This window comes from Nomascus leucogenys, chromosome 11, assembly GCF_006542625.1.
Source record: "Nomascus leucogenys isolate Asia chromosome 11, Asia_NLE_v1, whole genome shotgun sequence".
Classification (NCBI taxonomy): domain Eukaryota; kingdom Metazoa; phylum Chordata; class Mammalia; order Primates; family Hylobatidae; genus Nomascus; species Nomascus leucogenys.
In genome coordinates, this window is record NC_044391.1 from 86,334,337 (window position 1) to 86,359,266 (window position 24,930).

General features: G+C 35.9%; 1 long non-coding RNA gene across 1 annotated transcript; it reads right to left on the reverse strand.

Moving 5' to 3' along the window:
• Positions 1 to 17,972: 17,972 nt before the first annotated feature.
• On the reverse strand, positions 17,973 to 23,931 carry LOC105740516. The gene is made up of 2 exons (XR_001116558.2): positions 23,772 to 23,931; positions 17,973 to 19,775 (listed from the first exon to the last, which is right to left on the reverse strand). It is a non-coding gene; the product is annotated as an uncharacterized LOC105740516 (long non-coding RNA).
• Between the last annotated feature and the right edge of the window lie 999 nt (positions 23,932 to 24,930).

The following is a 24,930-nucleotide window of genomic DNA, read 5'->3' on the forward strand; positions in this document are numbered from 1 at the left end:
TTTCCTTAAAGCCCAAGGGCTCTTAAATCAGCTGTTGTGAATGCTGTCTGACCTGGGACTCACTCTTCAGGGAAGTTGGCTCCCTTCTGGCCCAAGACAGAAATGCCAAGCAAGAGCAAAGTTCCGGAATTGGTGACCCCAAGAGCCCAGTTGGTGCTCTATTCCCCCGTGGCTGAGCTGGTACCTAACTGCAAGACAAAGTCCCCTTTACTATTCCCTTCACTTTTCTGAAGTGGAAGCAGTCTCACCCTACAGTCACCACAGCTGGGAATATGCTGAGTCGCACCTGAAGCCAGCGAGTCTCAGTGTCTCACCTAGGGCCATTGACGTAGTACCTGGGTATCACTGCTGGTTATTCAGGGCCCAAGGGCTCCTCAGTTAGCAGGTGATGAATCTTTCCAAGACTGAGTCTTTCCCTTCAAGGCAATGGAATCTCTTTGGACAAGGGTGTGTCTAGAAATGTCTGGAAGCTAGGACCTAGAAATGCGGCCTCACAACTCTAACCAATATCCTATGGTGCGGCTGAGGTGGTTTCCAAACTGCAAGACAAAGTCCTCCCTGCTCCTCTTTCTCCTCTCCTCAAGTGGAATGAAGGGGCCTATTCTGGAGTCACAGCTTTGTAACCTGGGGTTGGGGAGGAATGATACCACCACTCCATTAGCCACCCCAGCTGGGGTCTCTGTAGGTCGCATCCTTCCTCAGTCCACTGTCTCTGGGCCCAGTTCAGCCATAGGGCTCACCTAGATGTTGCAGTCCTTGTGGCCTAGAGTATCTTTCAAGGTTTTTTTTGAGCCCTAGAGCCCTTTAGCCCAATGGCAAGGCTTGCAGAAACTCAAGTTCCCACCACTGGGATCAGCAATTCCCCTCTGGCTAGGGCTGGTTTAAATGCACCTGCTGTGGGTAAGCATCAGATGAGATGGGGCTAATTTGCTTTCTGCTATAAAAAGGGTTGCACTGAGTTCAGTGCTTCATAATTGCTGGCTCTCCCTCTCCCCATGCTTTCCACACCATGCTGCTGCTTCCAGGAATGGGAAATTAGTGGTTTTGGCAATTCAAAATTGTTTTTCTTACCTTTTCAGTGCCTCTTTCAGAGAAATAAAGTTAAATCCAGGTACTTTGAGTACTCGCCTGGTTTTAGTTCTTACGAAGGTACTTTATTCATGTAGATTATTGTTAATTGGTGTCCTTGTGGGAAGGGGTGACAATTGGTGGAGGCTTCTAGTCTGCCATGTTGCCCCACCTCTCTCAAATTATCTTGCTCTTGAAGAAAAAAAATACATAAGAAACTAAGTACCATGAAAATGATTTCAAGAAATAAAAACTTTGAAGTTATAATAATGTGTTGGAAGAGTTATTATACTAAAATTTTTAAGTAAAGTAAAACACCTGGTATTATGTAATAAAAATGGTTTCCAGTGAAGGAGAAAAAAAAAGTGAGTTAACATTTCTAAACTTTTATATAAAACACTGTGCTGTAATGTTTTCTTATTATTTTACTTCATCCTCAAAAAAATAAAAAAAAAACACATGAATGGAGCAATTGTTCTACAGTTGCAGGTGGAGAAGAGGAAGTTTAATGTTCACATTCAGCTGAAGAGCCAGAGGTTTCTATCTCCAAAGGCCATGCTCTTTGCATTAAAGTGTTAATAACTTTGAAGTTTAGACTATCGTATATTTTAAATAATAAAATCATGCACAATGTCAGCAGTAACAAGCACCTTAGAACTATCTGAAGTACCTGGGTGAAGTCCCAGAGTTCATGAGGTCACTTTTATTTACAAGGATACATTATCTTCACTGTGAGAGTGTACATGCAGAAAGCACATGTCATAATAGAGACTAGTTTCTGATGAGGGATTTTGTCAAGTAAGACATATTTCATTTATTCCTCAACCATAGAGACTGGAGACATGGAAAGGAATTGGCAGTTTTTGAATTAATCAAACACAATTAGGAGTGCATATCCAGAGGTATTTCTATAGTCTAAATATATCTAAGACTCTCACGCATCTCTAGAAATTTTAATATAAGCTATATTTAGATAAGCTTAAATACAAGTTATAATTTTTTAAAATATATGGATTATTTCTAAGAAGTGGATGTATAACCATGGCATATTTTAAAATTTCGTATGGTCAGTTGTTCTTTCACTCTTGTTGTCTGGAATTGTTTACCCTTTCTCTTTATCCCTAATCATATCTAAATCTCACTTAAAGAAATTCTATTCAATTGACACTAATGTAAACAATTAAATATGTTCCACCCAATCCATTACTGCTTCCAAGTTAAGGATTATGAAATATTATAAGGTCTTCTTGATATATGTCAAATATGAATAATAAAATAAGGTAAATGACTTTTTAAAATCTTTGTTTTTTTTTTTTTTTTTTTTTTTTGAGATGGAGTTTCACTCTTATCATCCAGGCTGGAGTGCAGTGGCACAATCTTGGCCTGCTGCAACCTCCGCCTCCCAGGTTCAAGCGACTCTCCTGCCTCATCCTCTCGAGTAGCTGGGATTACAGGTGCCCACTACCACCATGCCTAGCTAATTTTTTTTTGTGTGTGTGTATTTTTAGTAGTGAAAGGTTTTTGCCATGTTGGCCAGGCTGGTCTCAAACTCCTGACCTCAGGTGATCCGCCCATCTCAGCCTCCCAAAGTGCTGGGATTACAGGCGTGAACCACCACACCAAGACTTAAATATCTTAATAAATACTATTAAAAATTCTGGACCTTAAAATTAGCATTTCAAATCTGTAGAAAGATATTATTCAACAAATAATGTTGGAAAAACTGGGAGGTTTTGGAGAAACAAATTATGTTGGATTTTTACGTCACCAAAATAAATCCTAGATGAATTAAAAATTTTAACATTAAAAAATAAAACTATAAAAGTACTAGAAGAAAACTAAAGAAACTATCTTGTTCATTCTCTTCTTCTTTAAAGCAAACACTGAATAGGAATCTTATCTAAATATGTTTAAAACTCAGAAGCTATAGAAAGAAAATTCTGACAAATTAAATACATAGAAATGTAAATGGTCTTTTTTGGTTCAGAATGTCTTAAACAATGAGAAATTTAAATGACAAATTGAGAGCATTTTGATAATTTTTATCAAATGCCAAAATTTACTTTCTAGAATTAACAAAAGCTCCTACAAATCAATAATAAATAGACCAATGGTCTAATTTTTAAAATGGCAAATTATATGAACTGACATTACCCAGAAAAAAATATTAGAAAGTGAACAGACTAAGATATATAAATAATAAGAGATATAAAAATTAAAGCCATCAGATCATGTTTCACTCTCAAGCAATAAAATGATTGGATAAACTGTAATGGAGAGTGTATGGAAAACAGCCCTTCTCATATGTGCATCTGGGTAGGAAATTGCTGTCAAGTTAGTGAATGGCACATCCATTAAAATTTAAAAATATATAGGTTTGTTGACCCAGAAATCCCACCCATAGGTCTTCTTTCTACATACATAATTGCATACATTAAAATGTTATCTACTCACTGCAGTTTTGTTTATAACAGCAAAAATTTGAAAGAACTTGTAAGTTCATTACTTTGTGACTAGTTACATTATTGCACATATATAAAACAGAATATTATAAAATAAATTAGAAAAATGATGGATATGTAGTAGCTTATATGACCTCTAAGAGAAAAAAGTTAGAAGTAACATAGTGTGCATAGTATATATCATTTACGTTACATATATCATTAATGTTATATATGTAACATATATACATATATGTCTGTAAATGTATAATGATCTCTGTATATATGTACATAAATGTATAGATACATATGTTTGTAAATATATAAATGGTCTACACATATACATTTACATATAACACATATATATGTGTGCGTGTGTATATATAAATATGTGTCTGTAAATGTATAGATGGTCTCTGGGAAGGTACTAATAATACTAATTGCCTCCTGGGAAAGAACAAGACATCTGTAATGTTTGAATTATGCATCATGTACATGTTACTAAATTTGAAAATCTATTACACACACACACACACTATGTATATATCAACACACACAATACATAGGTATTTATATCCACACACACAAACACACACATACAGTCATTGTCTCCAGGGCCTTCTCCTCTCACTACTGCTGAACTTCATGAGGCATTCACTTTGGTAGGCTGCTTAGTGCAAAAGAAAAACTAAAAACAGAACGAGCTCTGTACACAAGTCTCACTTTTGACATTCATTGATCATACAATCTTGAGCAAGTTCTTATTCTAGTATTTCTTGGCCTTGTATCCCTAACAAGTTGCTCAATTCATCTATGCTTCAGTTTTGGAATTTATAACATGAGGATAATAGTAGTGCCTATCCCCTAGCAGTGCCAATGAAAACACTGAGGCTCAGAAAGATTAAACTTTTGGTTCAAGACATACACTCTGTTATAGACAGAAAAGATTGGATCTGTTATTTGATTTTATAACCTTTCACATTACAGAGTACATTCTCAAACAGAATTTCCTTGACAGCATTGTCAAGGGACAAATACACACAAACATTTACTTAAATTGTTCTGAACATGAACTTTGTAGTCATTACATAACTTAAGAGTTTTAAGTACATTGGGGAATTTTCACTATGTTGACTTTAGAGTTTCTTATTAACCTTTCATTGTCTTACAGCTGTAAAAGCTGAAATATCTTACTGCTCATTTTCATAATACACCTTTCCTGTCTCTCTTTTTAAATAGTATAGAGCAAAATAATTTAAAAATTAAAATAATGAGGATTTAATTTTTGTCTGTGATTCTTGAGAGGGAGGGTAGGAGTTAAGCTTCAGAATAAAGGTAAATGGCAAAACACAGATTAGAAATAATTTCAACATGTATGTTACTTTTGGTTAAGAGCATATGTTCTGGCCGGGCACAGTGGCTCATGCCTGTAATCCCAGCACTTTGGGAGGCCAAGGCGGGAGGATCACAAGGTCAGGAGATCGAGACCATCCTGGCTAACATGGTGAAACCCAGTCTCTACTAAAAAATACAAAAAAAAAAAAAAAAAAAAAAATTAGCAGGGCGCAGTGGCGAGTGCCTGTGGTCCCAGCTACTCCGGAGGCTGAGGCAGGAGAATGGCATGAACCCACGAGTTGGAGCTTGAAGTGAGCCGGGATCATGCCACTGCACACCAGCCTGGGCAACAGAGTGAGACTCTGTCGCAAAAAAAAAAAAAAAAAAAAAAAAAAAGCATATGCTCCTTTCTATGTGGTCTTTGATTTCTTTATTTTATTTTATTTTTTTTATTATACTTTAAGTTTTAGGGCACATGTGCACAATGTGCAGGTTTGATATATATGTATACATGTGCCCTGTTGGTGTACTGCACCCATTAACTCTTCATTTACATTAAGTATATTTCCTAATTCCATCCCTCCCTGCTGCTCCCACCCCACGACAGGCCCCAGAGTGTGATGTTCCCCACCCTGTTTCCAAGTGTTCTCATTTTTCAATTCCCATATATGAGTGAGAACACGCGGTATTTGGTTTTCCGTGCTTGTGATAGTTTGCTCAGAATGATAGTATCCAGCTTCATCCATGCCCCTACAAAGGACATGAACTCATACTTTTTTATGGTTGCATAGTATTCCATGGTGTATATGTGCCACATTTTCTTAATCCGGTCTATCATTGATGGACATTTGAGTTGGTTCCAACTCTTTGCTATTGTGAATAGTGCCGCAATAAACATACGTGTGCATGTGTCTTTATAGCAGCATGATTTATAGTCCTTTGGGTATATACCCAGTAATGGGATGGCTGGGTCAAATGGTATTTCTAGTTCTAGATCCCTGAGGAATCGCCACACTGACTTCCACAATGGTTGAACTAGTTTACAGTCCCACCAACAGTGTAAAAGTGTTCTTATTTCTCCACATCCTCTCCAGCACCTGTTGTTTCCTGTTTTTTTAATGATGGCCATTCTAACTGGTGTGAGATGGTATCTCACTGTGGTTTTGACTTGCATTTCTCTGATGGCCAGTTTTATCAGAGACTAGGATTGCAACCCCTGGTTTGTTTTCCATTTGCTTGGTAGGTCTTCCTCCATCCATTTATTTTGAGCCTACGTGTGTCTCTGCATTTGAAATGGGTCTCCTGAATACAGCACACTGATGGGTCTTGATTCTTTATCCAATTTGTCAGTCTGTGTCTTTTAATTGGAGCATTTAGCCCATTTACATTTAAGGTTAATATTGTTATGTGTGAATTTGATCCTGTCATTATGATGTTAGCTGGTTATTTTGCTCATTAGCTGATGCAGTTTCTTCCCAGTATCGATGGTCTTTACAATTTGGCATGTTTTTGCAGTGGCTGATACCAGTTGTTCCTTTCCATATTTAGTGCTTCCTTCAGGAGCTCTTTTAAGGCAGGCCTGGTGGTGACAAAACCTCTCAGCATTTGCTTGTCTGTAAAGTATTTTATTTCTCCTTCACTTATGAAGCTTAGTTTGGCTGGATATTAAACTCTGGGTTGAAAATTATTTTCTTTAAGAATGTTGAATATTGGCCTCCACTCTCTTCTGGCTTGTAGAGTTTATGCTGAGTGATCCGCTGTTAGTCTGATGGGCTTCCCTTTGTGGGTAACCCGACCTTTCTCTCTGGTTGCACTTAACATTTTTTCCTTAATTTCAACTTTGGTGAATCTGACAATTACGTGTCTTGGAGTTGCTCTTCTCGAGGAGTATCTTCGTGGCATTCTCTGTATTTCCTGAATTTGAATGTAGGCCTGCCTTGCTAGGTTGGGGAGGTTCTCCTGGATAATATCCTGAAGAGTGTTTTCCAACTTGGTTCCATTCTCACCATCACTTTCAGGTATACCAATCAGATGTAGGTTTGGTCTTTTCACATAGTCCCATATTTCTTGGAGGGTTTGTTCAGTTCTTTTTACTCTTTTTTATCTAAACTTCTCTTCTTGCTTCATTTCATTCAGTTGATCTTCAATCACTGGTACCCTTTCTTCCACTTGATCGAATCGGCTACTGAAGCTTGTGCAGGCATCTCGTAGTTCCCGTGCAATGGTTTTCAGCTCCATCAGGTCATTTAAGATCTTCTCGATGCTATTTATTCTAGTTTGCCATTCATCTAATCTTTTTTCAAGGTTTTTAGCTTCTTTGTGATGGGTTCAAACATCCTCCTTTAGCTCGGAGAAGTTTGTTATTACCGATCATCTGAAGCCTTCTTCTCTCAACTCATCAAAGTCATTCTCCATCCATCTTTGTTCTGTTGCTGGCAAGGAACTACTTTCCTTTGGAGGAGAAGAGGTGCTCTGATTTTTAAGATTTTTAGCTTTTTTGCTCTGGTTTCTCACCATCTTTGTGGTTTTGTCTACCTTTGGTCTTTGATGATGGTGATGTACAAATGGTGTTTTGGTGTGGATGTCCTTTCTGTTTGTTACTTTTCCTTCTAACAGTCAGGACCATCAGCTGCAGGTCTGTTGGAGTTTGCTGGAGGTCCACTCCAGACGCTGTTTGCCTAGGTATCACCAGTAGAGGCTGCAGAACAGCAAATATTGCAGAGTGGTAAATGTTGCTGCCTGATCCTTCCTCTGGAAGCTTCATCTCAGAGGGGTACCTGGCCATATGAAGTGTCAGTTGGTCCCTACTTGGAGTTGTCTCCCAGTTAGGCTATTTGGGGGTCAGGGACCCACTTGAGGAGGCAGTGAGTCCGTTCTCAGATCTCAAACTCTGTGCTGGGAGAACCACTCTTCAAAGCTGTCAGACAGGGATGTTTAAGTCTGCAGAAGTTTCTGCTGCCTTTTGTTCAGCTATGCCCTGCCCCCAGAGGTGGAGTCTACAGATGCAGACAGGCCTCCTTGAGCTGCAGTGGACTCCACCCAGTTCGAGCTTCCTGGCTACTTTGTTTACCTACTCAAGCCACAGCAATGGTGGATGCCCCTCCCACAGCCTCACTGCTGCCTTGCAGGTCGATCTCAGACTGCTGTGCTAGCAGTGAGCAAGGCTCTGTGGGTGCGGGAACCTCTGAGCCAGGTGTGGGATATAATCTCCTAGTGTGTCGTTTGCTAAGATCATTGGAAAAGCACAGTATTAGGGTGGCAGTGTCTTGATTTTCCAGGTACCATCTGTCACAGCTTCCCTTGACTAGGAAAGGGAATTCCCTGACCCCTTGTGCTTCCCAGGTGAGGCAATGCTCTGCCCTGCTTCGGCTCATGCTCCGTGGGCTGCACCCACTGTCCGACAAGCCTCAGTGAGATGAACCTGGTACCTTAGTTGGAAATGCAGAAATCACCCATCTTCTGCATTGCTCATGCTGGGAGCTGTAGACTGGAGCTGTTCCTATTCGACCATCTTGGAACCTCCTATGCCATCTTTGATTTCAAATTGTTTTTGAAATATTGGAAATATTTATTTACCCAAAATTAAACAGTACTATTAATACTGTATGAAAAGTATAATCTTTCAAATTACTCTGGTTGGGACACTGGCAAGTCAGTCACTTTGACTAAGAAAATGGATGCTAATTAATACAAATAATTTTTTAAGAACTCATATTTACAGTATCAGTATATGACACAATCAATGCCAAACCCAAATTCAAGGCTGTTAAATAATTTTGTTGTTTAAAATTTTCTCTTTCATTATGACATTTTCCCTTACTGTCATCCTACTCAATTAGTAAGTTTATCAGTCACTTTATACTTTATTTCTACTATGCAAAAAATCAGTCATATTTACATAAACATTAATAAGAAATCATAGTTATTTTATGTAAAGTTATTTGAATAAAGAGAAGAAATTAGAGTGAATAGATGGCAGAGTTCTATACATATAATTACTGAAATACAGATTTAAAGCCTCCTCAATATATAAAGAAACATAATAGCATTATTAAAGACTACGGTAGAAAAAACTCTTAGAAAGGACAGTTGTAGTGAACTGTAGAAAGAATTACTTCTGTTCAGGTAAAAGATATTTAAAATAAAAGATTACAAAATGAAATGACACTACAGAATGTCTAATAGACATTTATTCGAGGACAAAATAAATCATCCAAATACATTTCTTACTTCCAAGTATTGCACAGAATTGGGAAGCATACAGTTTTTAAATAAAACAAGATCTACTGAGCATTGTTGCTCATCAAGTTGGAACATGTTTGTAACTACTGAACCTATACAATAGTTTACAATACCAATAGGTGAAGAATATCTAATTGTATTAATGCAATTGGTGTTATTTTTATTTATTAAGCAAATATAAATGAAAAGAAACCATGAATTACAGGATTGTTAGTGGTGTGTTCTAGTTTTGAATATGCTTTTTAGGAAAAATATGAATTTTGTGATGCTTGATTGAACTGTCTACCCTCTATTACCTATTCAGTTGCCAACACACATCCAACAATATCTTTTTTTTTTTTTTTTTTTTTTTTTTTTGAGACAGAGTCTCGCTGTTGCCCAGGCTGGAGTGCAATGGCGCAATCTCGGCTCACTGCAGGCTCTGCCCCCCCGGGGTTCACGCCATTCTCCTGCCTCAGCCTCCTGAGTAGCTGTTTTTTTGACAGAGTCTCACTCTGCCACCAGGCTGGAGTGCAGTGGCATGATCTCGGCTCACTGCAACCTCCACCTCCTAGGTTTAAGCAATTCTCCTGCTGCAGCCTCTCTAGTAGCTGGGACTACAGGTGCATGCCACCACACCTGGCTAAATTTTTTTTTTTTTTTTTTTTGTATTTTAGTAGAGATGGGGTTTCACCATGTTGACCAGGATAGTCTCGATCTCCTGACCTTGTGATCCTCCCACCTCAGCCTCCCAAAGTACTGGGATTACAGGCGTGAGTCACGCACGCCCAGCCAATATCTTTAATATTCTAAATGATTGTAGCCAGGCATGGTGGCTTATGCCTATAATCCCAGCACTTTGGGAGGCTGAGGCAGGTGGATCACCTGAAGTCAGGAGTTGGCAGCCAGCCTGGTCAACATGGTGAAACCCTGTCTCTAATAAAAATACAAAAAGTATCTGTAGGTGGTGGCAGGCACCTATAATCCCAGCTACTCAGGAGGCTGAGGCAGGAGAATTGCTTGAACCTGGGAGGCAGAGATTGCAGGGAGCCGAGATGGCACCACTGCACTCCAGCCTGGGTGACAAGAGCAAAATTCCTTCCCCCCAACTCCCCCTAAAAAAATAATGATTTTGAAGTCCAGCAGTTACATAATTTTCAGAAATAACTAGGCAATAATACCAAGCATTCTGTCATATTGGCAAAAGTACTCATATTTTCTCTGAATATAAGATAAAAGAAAGGCATGATGACTGATTTATAAATATGCTCATTACAATAGTCTTTATTTCCTTTTCCAGAATTTTTAGAACTTCCATATATTCTTCAAGATTAGAATAACTATGGTGTAATTATTGGATGTTATACTTTTAAGTATAATATCTTCAAATGTGGAGTTTCAACTAAACATTGAAAGAAAAGTATGTAAAAGCCTCATGGAAAATAATTTGTTTACACCAAACTAAGCAATCAGATATGAAGACACTCATAAATATCAAAATAGTTAGGCCGCTAGAAGTTGTCAGCAGGTGTCCAAAGCCATTCTCTGAGGCTTTCTGCTACTATGGTGGTTTTACATCAAACAGATAATTATTTCCAATTTCTAAAAGACTAAGATATTTTCTCAAGACATTAATATATACCAATTATTTCATTATTAGATCTTTATAGAGACAAAACCCATCCAAAGATATATATACTTAAAAAGGGTACATTTTATTTCATGTAAGTTATACTCTAAATAAAGTTGAATTTAAAAAGTTTATAGATTCTGCAGATGTACTGTGAATAACAGCTATATTTAGTGTCCAGAGTTATAAACTTCTCCCTGATTAAGCTGTGAAGACTTTTACAAACATGTCTTTACCAAGCTAATATATTATTAATGCAGTTTCAGTGTTTACTAAACTTACCTGTTCATAAGAAGGCCTGTATACTTGTTAAACATGGAGATTTTAGGGCACACCTAAGACCAACTGAATCTGCATGTTTTATCAACTATATCAGGTGATTGCTAGTATGAGCACATATGAGCACATATGAGAAATAGTACTTTCTCTCAACCCTCATACAAGTAATTTTTTACTCAGTTTTCTTCCAGCTTGAATTTCTATCAGTCTTTGAATTTTCCAAACCTTTTTGGATCTCTACTTTCTATAATTCCAGATATTACAATATGCATTGCTGACATCTTTATCATGATTTTTTTTAAAAAAAGAATAAATACAGGGAAAGACCAAATAATAAGTATTTTGGTTTGTTACATCAGTTAACGGAATGAAAGAAATGAAAAATATGGCATTGGCACTTCCAATGTCACCTTCCTAAGCTTACGTAGCAATAAAACTAGTATTCCTATCGTTCTACTTATGATGGAATTTGCCAAAAATAAAAACAAAGAAAATATTTCAAGCATTTTGAAGGTGAGCTAATATCTTTGAAACAAAACAGGAGCACGCAATATCCCCAAACAGTGCTGCATTATTTCATTAGTCACTGGAAAAAGCAATCTTTCAAATTTGAAAAAAAAATAATAATAATTTTAGAATGCCAAGCAATTACCTGAGTTCAAAAGATTGCATTATAATACTCAATTGTTTTATTATAAACAATTATTGATGTTAAATGTATAATCCATACAGTTTTTTTTTTTTTTTTTAATGGAGTTTGGCTCTGTCACCCAGGCTGGAGTGCAGTGGTACAATCTCGGCTCACTGCGACCTCCGCCTCCCAGGTTCAAGCAATTCTTCTGCCTCAGCCTCCCAAGTAGCTGGGACTACAGGCGCACACTGCCACACCTGGCTGATTTTTGGATTTTTAGTAGAGACGGGGTTTCTCCATCTTGGTCAGGCTGGTCTGGTCTTGAACTCCTGACCTCATGATCCACCCGTCTCAGCCTCCCAAAATGCTAGGATAATACGGTTATTATTAAATACCATATTCTCAGTAAGTTTTAACTAATTATTTCTGTCATCTTCAGAAATTCTAAATTATTGAATGATTTTGATTATGGTTACAGAGAGTTGTCTGAACTGATTGCAAATGCTGACAAAACCCTGAAATTTCTGTTACTTTGGTAGGTACTAACAGAGAAGCAGCCGCCCAGTTTGTTAGCAGAAAGCTTATTTACATTTTACTCAAATAAATGTCCTTAAAGAAGCTACATTGGAATCACCTGAAATGCTCATCAAAAACAGACTTCTGAGCTCAGCCCAAGAAATAGTAAATCTAAATCTTAAAGGCAGTGGCTCAAGAATTTCTATTTTAACGAGGTCCCTGGGAAATTCATATAGAAAACAGATTGAGTGATTCTTTGTATTTTAAGGACTCTGAAGCTGATCAAGAGGGGAGTCTTTGACACTATCACTGAGGTCACAGTGGCTTTGTCGTAGGCCGGAAGCACAGATAAATCTGTGTGACAGTGTTATGCTTACTATTTATGAAAGCATATCTCCCAGAGTGAATAATAACACAGTCTTTAGAAAAACCTGGCTCAGAAACATCTGACTGACTTTGGGCTACTTCTTTATAAAAGGAATTACTAGATTCACAAACTGAAAGAAGCTATAATTTTTTTCCTCCGAATGCTACAATTGCTAAATCATAGTCACTTGTTGCATATATATATATATTTATTTATTTTCTTGAGACACAGTCTTGCTCTGTCGCCAGGCTGGAGTGCAGTGGCACAATGTCAGCTCACTGCAACCTCCGCCTCCCAGGTTCAAGCGATTCCCCTGCCTCAGCCTCCCAAGTAGCTGGGATTACAGGCATGTGCCGCCACGCCCGGCTAATTTTTTATATTTTGGTAGAGGCGGGGTTTCACCATGTTGGCCAAGATGGTCTCAATCTCCTGAACTCATGATATAATTTTTAATGTATTTATACACACATACATATATTTCCATCCATGCACAAAACAGCTTTTCAAATTATTGCTTACGGACAAAGAATGAGATGATATTAAGGTGGAGATAAGGAGATGAGAGTATTACACATGTACAAATAGTGATTTCAGACTTCTAACACCCTTATCACAGATACCAAAGAAACTGGTAAAACATAGAGGGCATAACTAAGAAGTAACAATACAATTTTTTGTCAAAATATTTTTATGTTTAAATCTGTTTATGTATAATATTCTATTTTCTACCTACTATCTTTATCTCTTTTTCCCCTTCCTTTTCCTGACTCTTGACATTTATCCTACCCTATACACTCTCCTTATTCTTGTATTTCCTAAACTCTATGTAATATAATCATTTTATTTTCAGGTGAACAGTTTATCAAGTTTTTACAGTATGTGCTTTAAATATTTTGGATGTGAAGATTTGACATAAAATTGATTACACTTAATAAGCATATTATAAACCACATAATGGCAGCATTATCCTGAACTTACTTTAAATTGATCTTTGTCCAGTACACAAATCCTGTGATAATCAATGCCATAAAAATGATTAGATAGCATACACAATTATGGATCAGCTTTTGCTCGCATGAATAGTATCTGCCTTTATAAGGCAAATGCATTAATTAAAGCCAAAAAACTCAGAATACAAAATACATCTGTTATGTATAATATGCATATAACAAATGTACCAGGGAAAATAGAAATATTTCATTTATTTAATTTATCATTTTTTCCTGATCTTTCTTTAAAAATGGTAAAGAGAAGCAAGCTGCACTGGGTTGCATAGAAATAGATGCTCTGTGAAGTCATTTACTAAAAAGCAACTTGATTGTCTGAAAGAGTCAATGCATCTCAAAAAAAGATATTTCCAGGAAGTAAAAAGAGGGTCTACCAGAATATTTCAGTGGTGCCATTTTAAGATTGGCTAAATAATTTATTAACATGACCCTAATTCTTTCATAACATTTTAAAAACAAAGTGCTTTCAAAATTGAAAAATCATTTTAGCAAGGTTAATCCTTCAGAGGTAACAGGAAAAGAAACCTTGAAGCAATGCAATTAAAGTTATGACAGAACACTAATTAAAAATTGAGTACATGTTCCATTATGAATGCTTCTACCACATATCTAAGATGTAATCTTAGAGAAATTTATATTTTGAGCTACCATTGCTTAGACAACATTATTTGTTAAATTGCATTGAATTGTTATTATATTTATTATTTATTTTTTAATCTTGGATAATGACTTTTAGCTCCATGTTTATTCATATGATCTGAAGATTACAAAATTACCATTCAAAAAAGTTTTAGTCTCCAGTTTTAATTTCCATATTTGAGAAGGTTCCCTGAAGTCTCAGAAAAGTATATACAAATACATAAGTAGTCAATATGTACGCATATACATATGCAATGGTTCCATAGTTTATGTAGGTACATACAGTGGGCTACTGGAGAAATTTACCTTCTCTTTTTCATATAATGACTTCTTTTCCTTTGATGCCCAGCACTGGGATTGCTGAATCAAATGGTAGTTCTACTTGCAGTTCTTTAAGGAATCTCCATGCTGTTTTCCATATAGGTTATACTAGTTTACATTCCTACCAGCAGTGTAGAAGTGTTCCCATTTCACCACATCCACACCACCATCTATTATTTTTTGATTTTTTAATTGTGACCATTCTCCCAGGAGTAAGGTGGTATCTTATAGTTGTTTTAATCTGCATTTCCCTGATAATTAGTGATGTCGAACTTTTTTTCATATGTTTGTTGGCAGTTTGTACATCTTCTTTTGAGAATTGCCTATTCATGTCCTTTGCCCACTTTTTGATGGGATACATGTAATTTAAATGAATCATATCTTACTAAAACTGAAGAGTGTTTTATCTCATGTGTTGAGTATCAGGAATTTGTCCTTTCAATAGAATTGTTTTTTTTTTTTTATCTTTGCACTCCAGTGTTCATTGGATTGGTAATCATTTGCTAGTTGATAATGTATTAGTAGGTAAAAGCTACAGTTACTTAAAACAGGCAAGTTTTGATCTGTGCTCACAGATTATATCGCTGTTTAGCAATATTGCATTTTATTTATAACTTACATTGATTGAAAAATGCATCTGTAAATTTTTTATTAATATTGAATTATTTCTAAATCACATTGCTCTTTTCCCAACTAAATATGAATACATTTATTTTTATTTCATTAAGCTTAATGGGAAAAATATTAATTTCTCCTCAAGTGAAAAATTACAGAATTACAGAATTGTAGAATTGCATCGATATATCATGAAGATAAACTAATATTATAGTTTCTTTCTTGAGATGAACAAAAGAAAATGGTTTGTCCTACAGTAAAATACCTGCTATATGACTAGCTATCAGATTTCTTAAATCCTTTGGTACTTTTCGTACTCTTCATACTTCAAGAATTTGAGTACTTGATAACAAAAGCTATGAGTTTCTGGGTTTCAAGATCCATTACAATTCATTTTAGTGGACATATTTTTTCTTCTCAGCATAGTAATGTAACATCTCAATTAGCTTTTTACATATTGATGTTCAGCCCCTTCATATCACAGGGCCATAAGCAACTTACTGTTGGTTGACAGAAAAATATCCTAGAAAGGGGCAGTCTAGCAAGACAAAAAGACTTTTAGACAATAGCCACTCTACTATGGTCAAATACCACAGGAAAAAAAAAAAATGTGGTTTCATGCTCGCCCACATTAGTTAAGTCCCAGTGAAGAACATAAACTTAAAACCTCACAAATGTGTAACAAAGTGCCTCTACACTTCTGATTTGCATATCATGGGAATAAAGCAGGTCCAAGTGATAATCAAGTCAAAGAAGTGACTATGCATGTGAGTTGTGAATGTTTGGAGTAGAGGACTCCTAAAAATTGGAAAGCGAAGGTGCCAGAAAAGGCAGAAAGGTTTAGAGGCACTCTTTCCTAAGTCAAGGAAGGAGTTCCAATGGAAACTTTAAAAATACATTGATCTGACTGAAAATAAGAGTACAACATACCAAATTTGAGAAATATAGATAAAACAGTGCTGAGAGGGAAATCTATAGCATTAAATGCTATTAGAAAAGAGGAAAAGTCTGAAATTAATCATCTAAGTTCTCAGCTCAAGAACCTGGAAGAAGATTAATATAAAACCAAAGCAAAAGGAAGGAAGACCTTAGCAAAGATAAGGGCAGAATTAAACTAAATTAAACTGAAAGAAACTGAAATTAAACTGAAAACAGAAATAGCAATACAGAAAAATCAATGAAATAAAGAGCTGGTTCTTTGAAAGGATCAATAAAATTGACAAACCTCTAGCAAAACTGGCAAAAAAAAAAAATTGAGAGAAGACACAAAAATTATCAACATCAGGGATGAAACAGGATATAACTATAGACCCTGCAGACATCAAAAAAATAACAATAAAATATTATGAACAACTTTACACACATAAACTATGTATTACACACATAGACAACACGGAAGAAATAGGCCAATTACTCAATAAACACAAACTACTGCAATTCATCCAATATGAAATAGGCAATTTTAATAGCCCTATAACTGTTAAATAGAGTTTACAATTTTAAAAATCTCATAAAAATATATCCAGACCCAGATGATTTTACTGGAGAATTCAATGAAATGTTTAAAAAAGAATTAACAGCAATTCAACAAAATTTCATGCAGAAAAAGAGAGGAGAGAACACTTCCTGATTCATTTTATAAAGGTAATATTACCCTGATACTAAAATCAGATAAAGACAATTGAAAACATAGACTACATATTTGATACAGTGTACACTGTTCAGGTGACAGGTTCACCAGCATCTCAGGAATCACCTCTGAAGTAACCACATAACCCATAACAACCTGTACCCCCAAACTATTGAAATTAAAATAAATTACATGTATACAACTACTTAGTTACTTATGTTTATGTAGCTTTAACTTCGTTACTCATTTGTAATGTGACCTTTGATTATCTACATTTTCTTCATGTCAATTGTAAAATGATGACAGTTCAACAAATCTATCTCAAATATCGGTTCCAGTTTTAAAGCTTTATGATTTTATGATTCAGATCTACATAGTATTATTTAGCTATTCGTCATAAAATATCAAAGGTCAAACTCTATCACTGAAAGAATATGTTATTCTTCTTTATCACAGCCAAACCCAGTTAAACTTACCACATTACTTCACTTTAATGCCTTTTCTGGCACCTTCACTTTACAGTTCTTAGGAGTCTTCTACTCCAAACATTCACAACTCACATGCACGGTCACTTCCTTGACCTGATCATCACCTGGACCTGCGGTAACTCAGAATATTTTCCTGCCACTCTCATGTTCCCACAACTTCTTTCATCTAATTCCACTGACTTCACATTTCCTGTCTTCATCATGTTAAGTCTATATGATTTTAGACACTACAGAAAAGTTATGTAATTGCTGATTGAACCCCCTAAGAAGCCCAGTAAGCAATATTAGGGAAACTCTCAGCTGTTATCAATCAATTATTTTTGATGCACCCATAGTCAAATGTCTATCTACAACATGGTCACATTTTAACAATTATTGAACAAAATGGTTCTTTCCATTCAGACTCCAGTTAAAATTCTTTACCACCAAATTTCTTGGACATATTAGATTGTCATTCAATGCTTCACTGCTTCCTTTTGTTATACATTGTCATTAAATCATTACATTGGATTTTTTCTATCCCTTCCCTGAAACTGAAATCTCAAAGGTCAGAAACTCAGTGATTCACATATGTCAAGTGAAATATCCATTTTCCCTGTCCTCATAAGCTGTTATCAACAACCAGGAGTTTCTCAGTTTCAGGTTTCCATTTTCCACCCAGCCATTAAATCTAGGTCCCCAGAATTCCAACCTGTCCTTGCACCCAAACTGAACTTCTTTTCCCAAATCCACTTCTTATCCTGTAATTCCTTTTTTTCTGTAATCTTTTTTTCTTTTCTTTTTTTTTTTTTCTTTCTGAGATGGAGTCTCGCTCTGTCACCCAGGCTGGAGTGCAGTGGTGTGATCTTGGCTCACTGCAAACTCTGCCTCCTGGGTTCACACCACTCTCCTGCCTCAGCCTCCTGAGTAGCTGGGACTACAGGTGAACGCCACCACACCTGGCTAATTTTTTTTTTTTTTTGTATTTTTAGTAGAGATGGGGTTTCACCATGTTAGCCAGGATGGTCTTGATCTCCTGACCTCGTAATCCGCCCACCTCGGCCTCCCAAAGATTTTTCTGTAATCTTAGTTCATCTAGTTTTTCTTTACTTTTTCCTCTTTTCACTACAAAGTATTCCCCCCACAAAAAAAAAAAACAAAAAACCTTTCAATATACCACTTCACAATTTCAAATATCACTCTATGTCTATTGCTGCTACAAGAAAAGCAAAAGAAATGAACACAAAACAAACAAAACAGGAAAGCAAACAAGCAAACAGAAAACTAAGAGGATGTGGCCTTCGCGATACAAAGACAGTCTTGATGGAACTGCCTTAGAGAAGCCAGGCAAGAAGAATGGGATTGCAAGAGGTACCATTAAACAGCCCAGTGTTGCAGAGAGGAAAGGTAAAGACAAGACAGCACATTTTATGTTGGTTTTGAGAACTAGGTATTACTCACATTTAGAAATTAGTGGCAGATTAAGAAGTAAACGTAATGAGTGTTGATCATTCTACTTAAGACATTTGGCTAATGGTTACAAGATTGAGGGTGCACGCAGAAGGACCTAAAATTAAGAACACACTTGGTAGAATCAGTGCCAAAATGTAGAAGAAACTGTTCTACCTCTACAGGTTAAAAAAGGATACACAGAAATATCTTAAAATCTTTAAATTATCTTAAAAATAATTTAAATATCCTAAATTATTTTCAAATGTGAAATAATTACAAAGAATGCTTTCAAACTGTTAATTTAGTGCTTAGATTTTAGGAACAGAATATATTGACTACGATAATACATCTTAAACAGTATATTTTTAGGATACTACAAAAACTTACGATTATCATTTGTCAGGGTCAGGACTAGGGTGAGGTAAACAAGGCACCTGGTGCAAATTTGTATAGAACATTCACTCTCAGGTTCATGGAAGGGCAGGGTCAGCATTTGCAATGGAGAGTGAGGACCTCCTGAAATTTTGTGCCTGAGACACCTTGCTGACCTCACCCTAGTTTTGGCCCTACCATTTGTAAAATATATTTATATGCCTTTACATATCTTACAAAAAGCAATGTAGCATAGCAACCAGGAACTCCTACTAGGTCTATAATAATGTTACATGTTCATAGACACTAAGTCTGTATTTTTTATCATCAAATTATATACATTAAACATTTAAAGTATTAATTAAGCTGGGCATGGTTGTGTATTCCTGTAGTCCCAGCTACTCAGGAGGCTGAGGTGGGAGGATCACTGGAGCCCAGGAGTTTGAGGCCAGCCTGGGCAACATAGTAAAACTTGTCTCTGTAAAAAAAAAAAAAAAAAAAAAAAAACGTAAAAAGATTTACATAAATAAGAGTATATATGGTATAATAATTAAAAGTATATTTAAGTAATTTTAATAACATTGCAAAATGTGCATGTATAATTTAAGTAAAATAAGAAGGCTCTAAGAATTTGATTCAAAGTATTTAAATATATAGCTACATATAGATAGATAGGCATGTGTACATTTAAAAAAATTAAATAGAAGCACTTAACTGGTTTATAATCTTCCTATTTAAATATTTCACTGTATATTTTTCTGTATTTCCAACTTTTTCAATAATCCTGGATTAAGAAGAAAAATAATGTTATAAGCAAGTGTTTATCAAACATCTACTATGTTTACAAGCATCCTACTTTTTTCAAATCTCACTATCTAGCAGAGAAGAAAAATTGTACCCATCCCCTCTTCACATACCCATACCCACATAATTATGATGTAATATAGTAGGCTGCATGCTATAGTACAAAAGAAATCTCTATGTGATTGCAATAAAACCTGCTCATTCCCTAACAAAACAGTAAATTGTTTTTGTTTGTTTTTTGACATGCAGTCTTACTCTGTCACCCAGGCTGGAATGCAGTGGCCGATCTCGGCTCACTGCAACTTCTGCCTCACAGGTTCAAGCGATCCTCCTGCCTCAGCCTCCCCAGTAGCTGGGATTACAGATGTGCACCATCACGACTGGCTGATTTTTGTATTTTTAGTAGAGACGGGGTTTTACCATGTTGGCTAGGCTTGTCTCCAACTCCCGGCCTCAATGTGATCCTCCTAAAGTACTGCGTTTACAAGCGTGAGCCACTACGCCTAGCCCAAAATAGTAAACTGTGTGTGCAAACCCAATGAGGTGTGGAATCATTAAACCAAAAGCGTATTTCCCTCATTTCTATTATAAGTTTGTTTTCACTGGAAGCAATTATTTTTCTTTTTAAGTTCTGGGGTACATGTGCAGGATGTGCAGGATTGTTACGTAGGTAAACGTGTACCATGGTGGTTTGCTACGCCTATCAACCCATCACCTAGGTATGAAGCCCAGCATGCATTAGCTCTTTTGCCTAATGCCCTCTCCCTATCCCCCTGTCCTCCCTCAACAGGCCCCAGTGTGTGCTGTTCCCCTCCCTGCATCCATGTGTTCTCATCGTTTGGCTCCCACTTATAAGTGAGAACATGCCATGCTTTGTTTTCTGATCCTGCGTTAGTTTGCTGAGGATGATGGCTCACTGGAAGCAATATTTACCTCTAAAAAGTGATCAGTTGATAACTAAGCTTTAAGGTGTGTTTCTCTATGTTGCACTGAATAATTCATGAAAAATGAGGAGTAAAGAAGTGAACATTTAGTTAATAATCATTGTAAAGTTATCTTTTCCCTTATTATTTATTCTCTATTATGTTTATGCATGCTTTAAGAGAAGTTAATATATTTTGACCTGTTTTGCTGATCCCAAATCCACATTTATAAATAAACATTATATTTTTACATTTACATTTTTTAGGCTTTGCACCTTATATTCTTTGTTAATAAACTTCAATCTAATTGTATGTCCCCTGCAGATGCTGGCAAAAGGTAGTAACAGATGTTTTCATTTTCTACAAATTCAATTATCCAATTAATTTATTATTAGATAGGATAATTACTGTTTTTTGACCTAAATAATTACTAAGTTTTGTAACTGATACCTTTTGTATCTATTTTGTATTTAAGTTTTTACTATTTTGTCAGCAATACCTATTATTTTACATTACTCCATATGCAGCCAAATGAAAGGATTCTTTGGTCTGACAGTTCTTTTCATACTACTTAGTTCCTCAATTTAATTATTCCTAAAATATTTAACAAATACCTAAATGTCACAGTTGAAAGGTAGATGCGTTTATTCTTTGTCTCTCTTTCTACCTCTCTACCCTCATCTCTCTCTTTCTGTGGTTGCCCATGATTATCTAAAGAGTTACTTAAAGATACATTTCACAGTCTATAAGACATTAAAAAGATTAGTAGTTACCAAAGGTGCAGAGTAGGGAATGAGAGATAAGTAGGTAAAGCACAGGGTATTTTGGGCATGGTAAAACTATTCTGAAATACTGTAATGGTAGATGCATTCATTTACTAGTGCTGCTATTAAAAACAAAATAATAAGAAAGAAAACAGGATAGCTTAGAGCAACAGAAATTTACTTTCTAAAGTTCTGGAGGCTAGATGTCTGAGATCAGGGTATTGGCAGTGTTGGTTCCTTGTGAGTGTTAGGAGGAAGAACCTATTCCATGCCTCTCTCCTAGCTTCTAAGAGTTTGCTAGAAACCTTTCCATTATTTGGTTTATAGCTCTATAGCCCTAATTTCTGCCTTCATCTTCACATATGTTCTCTGTATATGTGTCTATGCCAAAATTTCCCATTTTTAAGGACAGAAGTCCTTATTTTAACTTGATTATATTTGTGTAAAGACTTTATCTCTAAGTAAGACTACATTTTCAGGGACTAGAGGTTTAGGGCTGAAACATGTTTTGTTGGAGGACACAATTCAACACATAACAGTGAGTATGAAATTATGCCCTTTTCAATTCCCATATAACTTTACAACATGAAGAGTCAATCTAAATGTGTATGATTTTTTAAAAATCATTTAGGAAATCAGGAAGTCACGGGGAAAATGAAGACTGTCACAAAATAATCTAATTAAAAATGTATGAAACATCCTCATAGAAGCAGGTAGGGGAACGTTACTGACCTAAGTAATTTTGGAAGTGAACAAAAGGCAAAACGAACTGCACTCAAGCACTATACTCTAACTGATCATTTCCCACAAAGGCATGGGTTAACAATCTGACGTTTCTGTATATGCATACTTGAATTCAGTAACTAAGTAAATGGATGGTGGATGGTGGAAGGCAAGTTTATCACTGTTGGAATGGAAATTAATAAATTAGCAAAAGGAGGAGGCAGAATTACTCATTATTTAATGGGTTATGGTTAGAGTCATTAGTAAGGATTTATATTAGAATTAATATAGATACAGATAGATATCAAAATATCATAGATATGACTAATATTTTCATAGAAGATTAAGTAAATTCTTTTGAGAGATACTTGACAAATCAAAGGAGATAAAATCCAGGCCCTATGTAGCACTTCTGAATGACAAGGATTACGTATCTTCTCATACCTCTCATATTTTTCTTTATAAAGAAGTAAGAATTGGGGGATGGGACAGACTGGAGCAACAATTTCAATCTTTATGCTAAGTCTTTTATATAATTCTCAATCCAGTTTCTAAATAAACCATTCATTGGAATGCATCTCACCTCTCTGTTTTATGGCTTCTAAAATTAATCACAGCATACAGTTAATGTGGGCGTGCCAGGTACTTTACTGACCACAGGCACTGGAAAACTTATTTCCTCATGTCTGAGGGCCTATGAGTTTTATATTACCCATGCTTTCTTCTTCCTTAATACACATCCACTTGTGTTTTTAGGCACCAAATAACGCAAAAATCTCTTATGCCATTAAAGTTAATTTTTCTATTATTTTCAATCTCAGCAGATGCTACTGGGAAGTCAGAGAGCCACTACAGTCATATTAGTGAGCCTAAATGACTGTGAATTAGCTCAGTGCTAAATTTTTTAATACAAATTGACATTTTATGACCACGTAACACACACAAAAAAAGTCAATTTCCACTCCCTGAAACAAGTGCGTTAAATTCAGATGACATATTTTCAGCTAAAGTATTTAGCCTATCTCATTCCAACACAGATGTGAGGTAGAACACAGATTAAGAGATTATTAATCTAGCAGGAATATGGATTTTTAAAATTTACAGTTTAAGACAGAAAGCACACTACAGCTCTAATTTTCCTTTTTTTCCACCCTGATCACTAACATTTAATTAGAAATTTATGGAAATAATTTACTAAAAATTGGCTGTTCAATTGAAAGTGTTTCATTTCATATGCAGCTTTCTTTAAGACTATCAGTTATGTCATCACATTCAAACCAAATTATAAATATCCTCCCATTTTCAATTTTCATTTTGGTTTAATTTTTCTTGTACAATCTGAGGAAAGCTTTTCTCTTCTAGTAAGGTTCATTGTCAGTTCCCAACACTTTCCCAACCTTGGTTCAGTTGCCCCAAATCTGTGGAATTTACCCATCTGAAACTTACCCATCTGAAACTTACCGTCGGTTTTCTCAGCTGGTTCAGGAAAAAACAGCCACTGTCCTCTAGCCCAGAACCATTTTTCAGTCTTCTCCCATCATTCACACTCTTCCCAGAAGCACTCACTTAGCAGGTGGATGGCTCTTAGAATTGAGAGATGAACAGGTGTTGGAATAAAGACCACTTGTTCTAATATCAGCTTCAACAGAACAGGTAATGGCCTTCAAGTTTCTAATGCAGAACTCCTGTTTATGGCTCAGAAGCCTAGAATGGCTCTGACAAAATTGATTCAAGTTACCCGAAAAAATTTATTAAAGACATTGAACTATCCCTTCATGGTGTCTCTAAACACCTGTTACATTATGAAAGCCACTAACACCAGGTACTCAATGTACAGTCATCGTGCTTTGTATATCCTTTTATAGTACTTGAAGTTATGGCTCATTACAACACTAAAATATCCTCTAAACATTTTTATAGCTTTTCTTAAGTCTATGTCCTCAATACATACTTCAAAGGAAACAATGTACAATGAAGTTTGTATGTCTCACCTTTCGTATGACTCTGATAAAAACAAAAACTGTTTTATAATCATACAGTCTCATATTCTGTGTGGTGGTAAATGTAACCATGTATTATTTTTACAGCCAATGGAGGTAAACTATTCCATTATAATGTAAATTCCCCAGGAATGTTATTCACGTCTATAATCTTCAGCATTATTCTTACCTAAGGTTCCAATCATACATTGACAAAAATGGCAGAGGGAGAGAGAGACAGAGAAACAGGGAAAGACAGACATTTTTTTTTTCTTGCAGAAAAGCCTTTGGTCTGTTAAGACTGGCCCAGGTAATCCTTTACGGCTTAATAACACTTTTCTTTATTATCTCCTGGTCCTTCTTCTCAATACTGAGACCTGGTTCAAGCAGAAATCATTAAGCCATTGTTTAATGGAGTCATATAAAATGTGCATATTTTATTACAACCCATAGCCATTCCAAACAATGGGGACAGGTGAACTAGTTAATATGTTCACAGGCTTACCATAACAACATTATCAAAACAAATCCTCAAAATGTATCACTCCATGGGTAAATTATCCCTTTATAGATAACAAATTCAGAGTGAACAGCTTTTATAAATATTTGCACTTTTTAGCTACGCTACATAGTAATGATAAAAGACAAAACTGAAAAGTACTTTCGTGCTTTTTCCCTGTAGGGAATATATATATATATATATATATGTATTTTTACACATACACGCATATTAAATATATATATAT